This window comes from Rhinolophus ferrumequinum, chromosome 2 (assembly GCF_004115265.2).
Source record: "Rhinolophus ferrumequinum isolate MPI-CBG mRhiFer1 chromosome 2, mRhiFer1_v1.p, whole genome shotgun sequence".
NCBI classification, from domain to species: Eukaryota; Metazoa; Chordata; class Mammalia; order Chiroptera; family Rhinolophidae; genus Rhinolophus; species Rhinolophus ferrumequinum.
Genome location: NC_046285.1, coordinates 26,496,820 through 26,506,785, shown reverse-complemented (window position 1 = coordinate 26,506,785; position 9,966 = coordinate 26,496,820). Strand labels below are relative to the sequence as shown.

General features: G+C 32.3%; 1 pseudogene; it reads left to right on the top strand.

Annotated features, from left to right (window-relative positions):
* Positions 1 to 374: 374 nt before the first annotated feature.
* LOC117013467 (40S ribosomal protein S3a-like) lies at positions 375 to 1,129 on the top strand (annotated as a pseudogene).
* The last annotated feature ends 8,837 nt before the right edge of the window (positions 1,130 to 9,966 follow it).

Below are 9,966 nucleotides of genomic sequence, written 5' to 3'. Positions count from 1 at the left end.
ACTTACCTGATATTCTTATTTCTCTAGGGGAATACATTCCATTTCTGAGATACTGCTGCTTGGATTCATAAGCACTCTCAAAACATATTTCCTCTTAAGACATTTTCCAATATATAGCTACAGTCAGAGAAATATTCCCATTCTCAAAAAGCTTACCCATATTAAAGGAATTGGGATTTTAATTCAACATATTTACAACTTTATTTTCAGAATAGTAGGTTATATGCCTCAGAGCTAACCAAAGGGAAATTTGCAGTTTCCCTGGAAGTTAGACAAAACTATCTGGAAAAGAATCTCAGTTGCTTAGTTCTCAAATAATAATATGTGTGATGAAAAGTAATTCATTTGAGGCTTTTGGCTCTCTGAGCAGTGCCATGGTGGTTGGCAATGACAAGTGCCTTACAAAAGGTGGCATGAAGGGAGCCAAGAAGAAAGCAGTTGACCCATTTCCTAAGACAGATTGGTATGATGTGAAAGCACTGGCTATGTTCAATATAAGAAATACTGAGAAAATGCTGGGCATGAGAACTCAAGGAACCAAAATTTCCTCTGATGGTCTCAAGGGTCATGTTTTTAAAGTGAGCCTAGCTGATCTGCAGAATAATGAAGTTGCATTTAGAAAATTCACGTTAATTACTGAGGATGTTCCGGGCAAAAACTGCCTAACTAATTTCCATGGTATGGATCTTACTCATGACAAAATGTGCTCCGTGGTTAAAAACAATGGCAGACCATGATTGAATCTCATTCTGACGTCAAGACTACTGATGGTCATTTGCTTTGTCTATGCTCTGTTGATTCTACTGAAAAAATGCAACAATCAGATCCAGAAGACCTCTTATGCTCAATATCAGCAGGTCTACTAAATCTGGAAGAAGACGATGGAAATCATGACGGGAGAGGTACAAATGACTTGAAAGAAGCGGTCAATAAATTGATTCCAGGTAAAAGGGGAAAAGACATAGAAAAGGAATGCCGATCTATTTATCTGCTTCATGCTGTCTTTGTTAGAAAAGATGAAATGCTGAAGAAACCCAAATTTGAACTGTGAAAACTCGTGGTGCTTAATGGTAAAGGTAGCAGTTCTGGAAAAGCTAGTGGGGGTGAGACAGGTGCTAAAGTTGAATGAACTGATAGATATGACTCCTCACTCTGCGAACCTGTTTAAAATTCAGACTTTTCATGGTAACAAATAAAGCTTGTTCATGATGTTTAAAAAGGTAATCCATTTGACAAATTCTATATGCTGTTCCATATACATACTTTACACTACAATGAAGTAGTTGATTTTCTAGATTACTCTGAGGGTTAGGAAAGTCATTAAAACATTCTATAACAGATTTATTGGATAATTTAAAAACATTTTATTACAGGAATATACAATGATTGATTCCATGATTATATATAAGAAAAATCCCATTTACAAAATGATAATATGAGAAAGGAAATGGTCAGTGGGAAGTAACAAAATTATATTTGATTTTATGAGCATTATATTGAAATTATTTGTCTTTAGGCTATATTAAAAGCATCAAGGTATTGGATCAAATTCTTGAAAACTATCCACTCTTTTTAATCTGGATTTTAAAAACATGAACAATTTTAAATTTTGAATTTACAAATATACTTCCCAGAATATTTCTACAATTTCAAAATCATTGAGGTGATTCTAAATTCCTCAAGCTTGTTCTGAAAATAATTGACATTTTCACAGACCATTGAATCAGATTAGTTATGCATTTTAATACACAGTAAACTCTTGTACACAAGGAATGGTAAATTAGAATTAGATTGGTTAACGAAGAGTATTATATAATCCATAGATACATTATGATTTTTCAAAGAATTAGAATATAGTGAAATATATTTGACATAAAATCTATACTAATATAATCTGCCATTTCTGACTGTTATTTTGCTTCTCTGATGATACAATGTATATGGTATTTGGTAAAAGGCTAATATTTGTTAGAGCATAAATTTATTTAAAAAAACGAAACCATGAGCCTATTAGCTACATTTTTTTACTCAGCAATGTCCATTGAAAAGTTATGTTTTGCAATTTTGTTGAGGCCATCAAATATGTTGAGATTTTCCTATTCCGTTCTTCTTATACTCCTTATTGTTTATTCCTCAAGCCTCATATATTTCCAAGAATCTACCTCTCAGTCATGTCTTCACTTCCTGAATGAAATGTGTGTGTGTGTACACACACACACACACACACACACACACACTCACTCATACACGAGGTCAGACAATTAAGTTCGTGAACTTGTTGCAATGATGTCGCTAACCTTTTTTGATATCAGAGGGATCATTCATTATGAATTTGTACCAACTGGAAAAACAGTTAACCGTGTTTACTATTTGGAAGTGCTGAAAAGGCTGCATGAAAAAGTTAGACAACCTGAACTTTCCGCCAACAATTCATGGCTCTTGCATCAAGACAATGCACCAGCTCACATGGCACTGTCTATGAGGGAATTTTTAGCCAGGAAACAAATAACTGCATCAGAACACCCTCCCTACTCACCTGAGTGGGCCCCCAAAAGACTTCTTTCTTTACCCAAAGATAAAGGAAATATTGAAAGGGAAACATTTTGATTACATTCACGACGTGAAGTATAATACGATGACAGCTCTGATGGCCATTCCAGAAAAAGAGTTCCAAAATTTCTTTGAAGGGCAGACTAGGCGCTGGCGTCAGTGCATAGTTTCCCAAGGGGAGCACTTCGAAGGTGAACATAGTGATATTCAGCAATGAGGTATGTAGCACTTTTTATAGGATGAGATCGTGAACTTAATTGCTCTCTCTCTCTCTCTCTCTCTCTCTCTCTCTCTCTCTATATATATATATATATATATATATATGTATATGTGTGTGTATATATATATATACACATACACATATACACACACACATACACACACACACACACACACAGAGGGTGCCATAAAAATGTATGCACATTTTAAGAATGAAAAAACTGTATTAAAATTGTAATAATATATACCGATAACAAAAGATGAATACAAGTCATGTGCATTCATTTTTTGGCACCCCAGTATGATATATATATGTGTGTGTGTGTATGTATATGTATATATATATATGTATACATATATATATATGTATATGTATGTATATGTGTGAATTTCTACTCATCTTTGTTTCCTTTTTTTGTCTTATCCACTTTTAATAAATTTTCCCATTATCTCAAATCTATGATATTTGTATTATCCAACTCATTCCTTCATCAATTTTATTTTTCTTTCTCATGTCGCATTGCTTTTCCCCTCTATATTTGTCTGATTCCATGCTCTATAAATGCTTTCGACCATCCTCATTTTAAAAATAAAGATAAATCAATGTTTTCGTTATTTACAGTTTCCTGTCTGGTTAAATTCTTAGTTATACATCTAGACTGCAGTATATTTTGAAAGAAAGCCTCCCTGGAACTCACACCATTCTTTAATTCCTGGACTCTCTTTTATGGCTCACTCTTGATTCCTTACAAATACTGCTTTCTTGCAGTTCACCTATGACTAACAGATGGTCAAATTCAGTAGCCTATTTTCAAAGAAGAAAAGGACTAAGTAAAATCAGATGAAGCACCCACTTCTCTAAACAACTTTTGTATTAGGTAGGTGGCCATACTGCAGTTTTAACTTAAATACATATAATACCTTAAACAACATAGAAGTTAGTATGTCATTCTTGTAAAGCCCAACATGAGAGTTCTTTGGAGTGTGGCCCTCCTCCAGGACGTGAAACAGTGAATTAGTCATTTTCATCTTCATGCTCTACAATTTTCAGCACATGGGCCCAGTGTCACTCTATTCATCTGTGTAAAGCCGGTGGAATGTGAAGAGCATGTGATATTGTGTATGAGAGGTTTTATGGTCTGACCTGGAAGTGTGACCACTTTCATTTATACTACATTGACTAGAATTTAGCCTTAACACATTTTATTGTAAAAGAAGGTGGGGAATGCAATCTAGTTGTGAACAGATAGAACAGAAAATTAATTTGATGAGCATGTGCCAAATCCCCACCACATCGAGATTTTTCTTCTGAGTTTTTTTTTCCTTCCATCTACCTCCTTCATTTTTGAATTAGTTCTTTAAATATGAAGATTTCAAATAGGACCCTATCTACGGATGACATGAACAATCACATACTCTCACACTGAAAGACAAGACAGAACATTCCATTACAAAGAGAAACCAAAACTACTATTGTCAGCTGATCACAGAATTTAATAAAGGTTTTGCAAAATAAAGGTGAATTTTCATTTCAAGTTAGCATATACAGCCTAACAACGATTGACCAATCAATGAAGGACTCCTCTTCATTCTTCTCACTAGCCGATAAATGAGCATGGAGGAGTTTCTTTTCAAATTTAGATTCTTTCCAGATAGCCTTGCCTCTAAAGAGGCACATTTTGCCCACCCCTCTTCTTCCACTACCTTCATTTTCTCTATATATGTGTGTGTGTGTGTGCGCGCACACACACACACACACACACACAGAGGGTGCCAAAAAAAAAGTCTACACATTTTAAGAAAGCGAAAAAAAAACCCTGTATTAATTGTTATACTCAATATATACCAATAATAAAATATGAATACAAGTCATGTTTTACTTCTGCAATTAAAAGAGGTGCTCAAAGTGGTTACCATCAGCGTCCAGACACTTCTGATTATGGCAAACTGCTGCTTGAACATAGATAACATCTCTTAAAATGTGTATACATTTTTTTGGTACCCTCTGTGTGTGTATATATATATATATATATATATATATATATATATATATATATATATATATTTTTAATTTTACTGTACTATGAGTTCATTCTGAGCTATTCCTCTATGGACAGGTAATTCCATTTATCACATAGTTTCTGTAAACTCTTTGTTTGCTTCAATACAGGAGACAGGTATGCATTATAATTGTAGTTCCTTTTAGTTTTAGAAGAATGTAAATATATGTTTGTTAAATTTCCTGTTTAAATTTTTTCATGATCATTTTAGTACTTATGAATACTAGCATAATTTTTTTTAAAACACATCTACTAAGACTGTGCATTGCTAATCATAAAGGAAAAAACAACAATATTTTAATGTAATTAACTTGATCATTGTAAAAGTCATACATTACCTCGGACCAAAATTGTATTTAATGTAGTTAATCCAGTTAAATTGTCTTAATTGATTTATTCTTGTCAAGATTTAAAAATCTTCATTTGCATTGTTTAAGGGGAAAATATATTGTTCAGTTTTATTTCACTTGTATTTTTTTTTTTCAAAAATAAAATTCCATTTCCAGTGTTCTGGATAAGGGGAATCCATACAATCATTAATTCTCTTTCCAAAATTTCTTTAGAATCCATCAGCTTCAATTGTCAGTTTTATTTAGTATTTCAAGTTTCAAGAGTTAGAAAACAAAAGGAAAGAACATTCTCAATGATTAATGCTATTAAAAACATATTTTGAGTGGTTCCATTTCAATGAGGGTAACTTTGTTTTCCCAAGACATTTTCAATTCCCTGTTTGTTGATCTGATATTGCTTCCAAATTAGCACTTAGCAAGGAATGAGTCTAAGATGATAGAACATTTCTTAAAGTATCAAGAATACAATATGAATTTGTGAAGTGTTCTCATTGAATTAAAAACATCGTATAATTTTATCAGGACTGGAATTTTGTGGACATAGCAATATATATATATATATTTGAATGCAAAAAGAATATACATTGTTACCTCATCATTGAATTCAATTTAGTGACAGATTTAGATATGGCACTAGTGGAATATGCTCATTCATTTCAGAGGTACCGATTTCTATGTGATTACATGATTCAATTTAGCTGTGCAAAATTCAGGATTGAAAACCAATTTAAAAATGTCTCCAACACTTGTTATTACTTGTTTTTATTAATAATAGCCTTCTAACAGATGTAAGGTGGTATCTCATTGTGGTTTTGATTTGCATTTCCCTCATAGCTAGTGAAGTTCACCATCTTTTCATATATTTGTTGGCCATTTCTATGTCTTCTCGGGAGAAGTGTCTGTTTAGGTTTTCTGCCCATTTTTTATTTGGTTTGTTGGTTTTTTTGTTGTTGAGTTGTACAGGTTCTTTATATATTTTGGATATTAGCCTCTTACAGTGTTGTTCACAAATATCCTCTCCCATTCAAGTCGGTTCCCTCTTTGTTTTGTTTATGGTATCTTTTGCTGTCAGAAGTCTTTTGGTTTGATATAGTCCTACTCATTTATTTTTCGTTTTACTTCGCTTGCCTATGAGGTCAAAATCATAAAATCCTCTGTAAAACCAAGGTCAATAAGTTTATTACCTATTTCTTCTATGGATTTTTTGTTTGTTTGTTTCAGGACCTATATTTAGGTCTTATCCATTTTGAGTTAATTTTGGTGTATTGTGACAAATAGCAGTCTACTTTCAAGTGGCTTTCCAATTTTCCCAGCACCACGTATTGAAGAGACTTTCTATTCTTCATTGTACATTTTTGGCTCCTCTGTAAAAAGATATCTGTCCATTTATATGCGGGTTTATTTCTGGGTTCTCAATTCTGTTCCATTGGTTTATGTATCTGTTTTTCTGCCAATACTATGTTTTTTGATTATTGTAGCTTTGTAGTACAATTTAAAGTCAGGAGTATGATAATTCCAGCCTTGTTCCTTTTTCTCAGGATTGCTTTGGCTATGTGTGGTATTTTGTGATTTCCTACAAATCTGATTATTTTTTTTTTATTTCTTTCAAAATGCCATTGATATTTTGATGAGGATTGCATTAAATCTGCAGATAGCTTTGGGTAATATGGCCATTTGAACTATTTGATTCTTTCAATCTGTGAACATGGAATACCTTTCCATTACTTTATGTTTCTTCAATATTCGTTAATAATGTCTTGTGGTTTTCAGTGTAAAGTCCTTCATGTCCTTTTAAGTTTATTCCTAGGTATTTTATTCTTTTTGTTGCAGTTGCAAAACATTTTTTTTTCATTTCTTTTTCTGAAATTTCATTGTTAGTATATAGAAATGCAATGGATTTTTATACATTGATTTGATATCCTGTGACTTTACTGTATTTACTTTTTATTATCTCTAATAGTTTTTTGGTGGACTCTTTAGGTTTTTCTGTATAAAGAATCATGTCATCTGGAAAAGGTGACAGTTTTGCTTCTTTATTCCCAATTTGTATGCCTTTTACTTCTTTCTCTGGCCTGATTGGTCTGGCTAGGACTTCCAGTGCTATGTTAAATAACAGTGGTGAGAGGGGCCAACCCTGTCTTATTCCTGATTTAAAAGGAAAAGCTTTCAGTGTTTCACCATTGAGTATGATGTTAGCTGAGGGTTTGTACTATATGGCCTTTATTATGTTGAGGTACTTTCCTTGTATACCCATTTTATTAAGTGTTTTAATCATAAATGGATATTGTAACTTGTCAAGTGCTTTGTATGCATCTATTGATATCATCATATGATTTTTATCCTTTGTTTTGTTTATGTGGTTTATCATATTAGCCCATTTGCATGTATTGAACCACCCGTGTGTTCCTGGAATGAACCCCACTTGAAAGGGACAGTCATACATTGCTGGTAGCAATGTAAATTGATAAAGACTCTATGGAAAACAGCATGGAGGTACCAAAAAAAATTACAAATAGATTTACCATACAACCCAGCAGTCCTCTTCTGGGTATCTACCCCCAAAATCTGAAAATATTTATCTATAAATATATATGTACCCCTATGTTCATTGCAGTATTATTCATGGTGGATAAAACATGGAAACAACCAAAGTTTTCTTTGATGCACGATTGGCTAAAGAAGATGTGATATATATATATATACACACACACACACACATATGCACAATGGAATATTACTCATCCATAAGAAAAGATGATATATTGCCATTTGTGACAACATGGGTGGGTATTGAGGTTATCTTGTTAAGCAAAATAAGTCAGACACAAAAAGTCGATAACCATATGACTTCACTCATATGTGGAATATAAAACTGAAAGCAACAAATGAACAAGATGAACAAGGAAAAAGTCATAGATGCAGACAACAGTTATTGGTTACCAGAAGATAATTGGTGAAAGGGGAGGAAAAAGAGGGTAAAGGAGGTCAGATATATGGTGATGGAAGGAGTTTTTACTTTGGGTGGTGAACACAAAATGCAATACAATGATGATGTATTATAGAATTGTATACTTGAAGCCTACGTAATTTAACTAAACTATGTCACCCCAATATACTTAGTATTTTTAAAAAATTGTTTTATTATGGATGGAGTGATCATACAACTTGCTTTACTTTGAAAAGTGCAGAATTATACCATGATAGTACTTGTATATACATTAATAAATCCCCTCCCTTTACTCTCAGAAGGTCTCAGTTTCTCAATTTGAATAAATTATATACTTCTTATTGGATGATACATTATAAAGCTAGCCTGATTATAAAATAGAAAAAATTCTAAAAGTTATAAATATTATTCTTTATATATAATTCCTGAGTTACTAAAAATTAACGAAACATACAATTTATTTTTAAAATTCAATGTCTCATTTTATAATGAGTTGTTAATCCTCCTTATGAACCTTTGTTGTTCATGATACTGTGCAACATATATTATTTTATACACATAATAGTTTAATTATGTGGATACTATGAGTATGCCCTTTTTACAGTAGACAGAACTGAAGCTGGAAGAGTTTAAATGATGTTCTTATGGCTACTTGGTTGGTAAATGGTGGGGCCCAGATGTGAATATATTCTTCTGACACCAGGCAGAGTTTAACCATTTATACAGTGATTTCCTTGAGAGGCTAACTGAATCTAATTATTGATTGTATGTAGTATTTCATAATAATGTGAAAAATTTTACTATTAATGACATTGAATTTGAAAATGCTCTTTTCTTTTTCCTTTTAGTGAAAAATATCTTTTTAAAACCATATCTGACTTTTAGACTAACATGGATTTTTAAAACCCTATTTTGAATGTCAGTGCTTTTTAAGTTTTAAAATCATGTATTTCTCATTTCTGGAAAATAATGTTACTTTCCTTCATTCTCTCTTTCCTTGCCTTTTGAAAGTTCTATTAGGTAGTCATATATCTATCTTCCAGAGTTTATTCTCATCTTTTTTTCATCTCTTCACATCTCTGTATTTCTTTCTTCCTGGTTAATTACTCTTTTGCAATTCTTTCTTTATCTGCGTCTTTTTTGGTGTATAACCTATACATTTTATTTATTTTATATATTTTGTTTTCCATAATAATGTCCAGTTGTTTTATGTATTCTATTCTTTCTTTGATGTCTTCAAATCTGGTGTTGGCTCAGGTTTTTAAATTTGTAATTTGGCCTGAATTCTACAACAGCTAAGTTGCTTCTTTTGATACTAAGATGTTAGGCCAAAACTTAGAGACATTCATAGATGTAATTGTATTGTTTATGCTCTTCATTTTATATAAAGAATCAAGTTTCCACTACTATAAACATTAAGTTAAAACTGATCTATCTTGGAAAAATATTTCTCATCCTGATATACATTTAAACTGCATCTTCTACTTTAATTACGTATTCCATGTTTCCCCGAAAATAAGACCTAGCTGGATAATCACCTCTAATGCTTCTTTTGAAGCAAAAATTAATATAAGATCCGGTATTCTATTCTATTCTATCTATTCTATTCTATTCTATTCTATTCTATTCTATTCTATTCTATTCTATTCTATTCAATACCCGGTCTTATAGTATAGTAAAATAAGACCGGGTCTTATATTATTTTTTGCTCCAAAGACGCATTAGAGCTCATGGTCTGGCTAGGTCTTATTTTTGGAGAAACATGGTAGGCTAAAGGATTTCCCATTCATTCCTGAGATGAGTAGATTTTCTTTTTTTGCTTTCAAACTCAACTATCTAT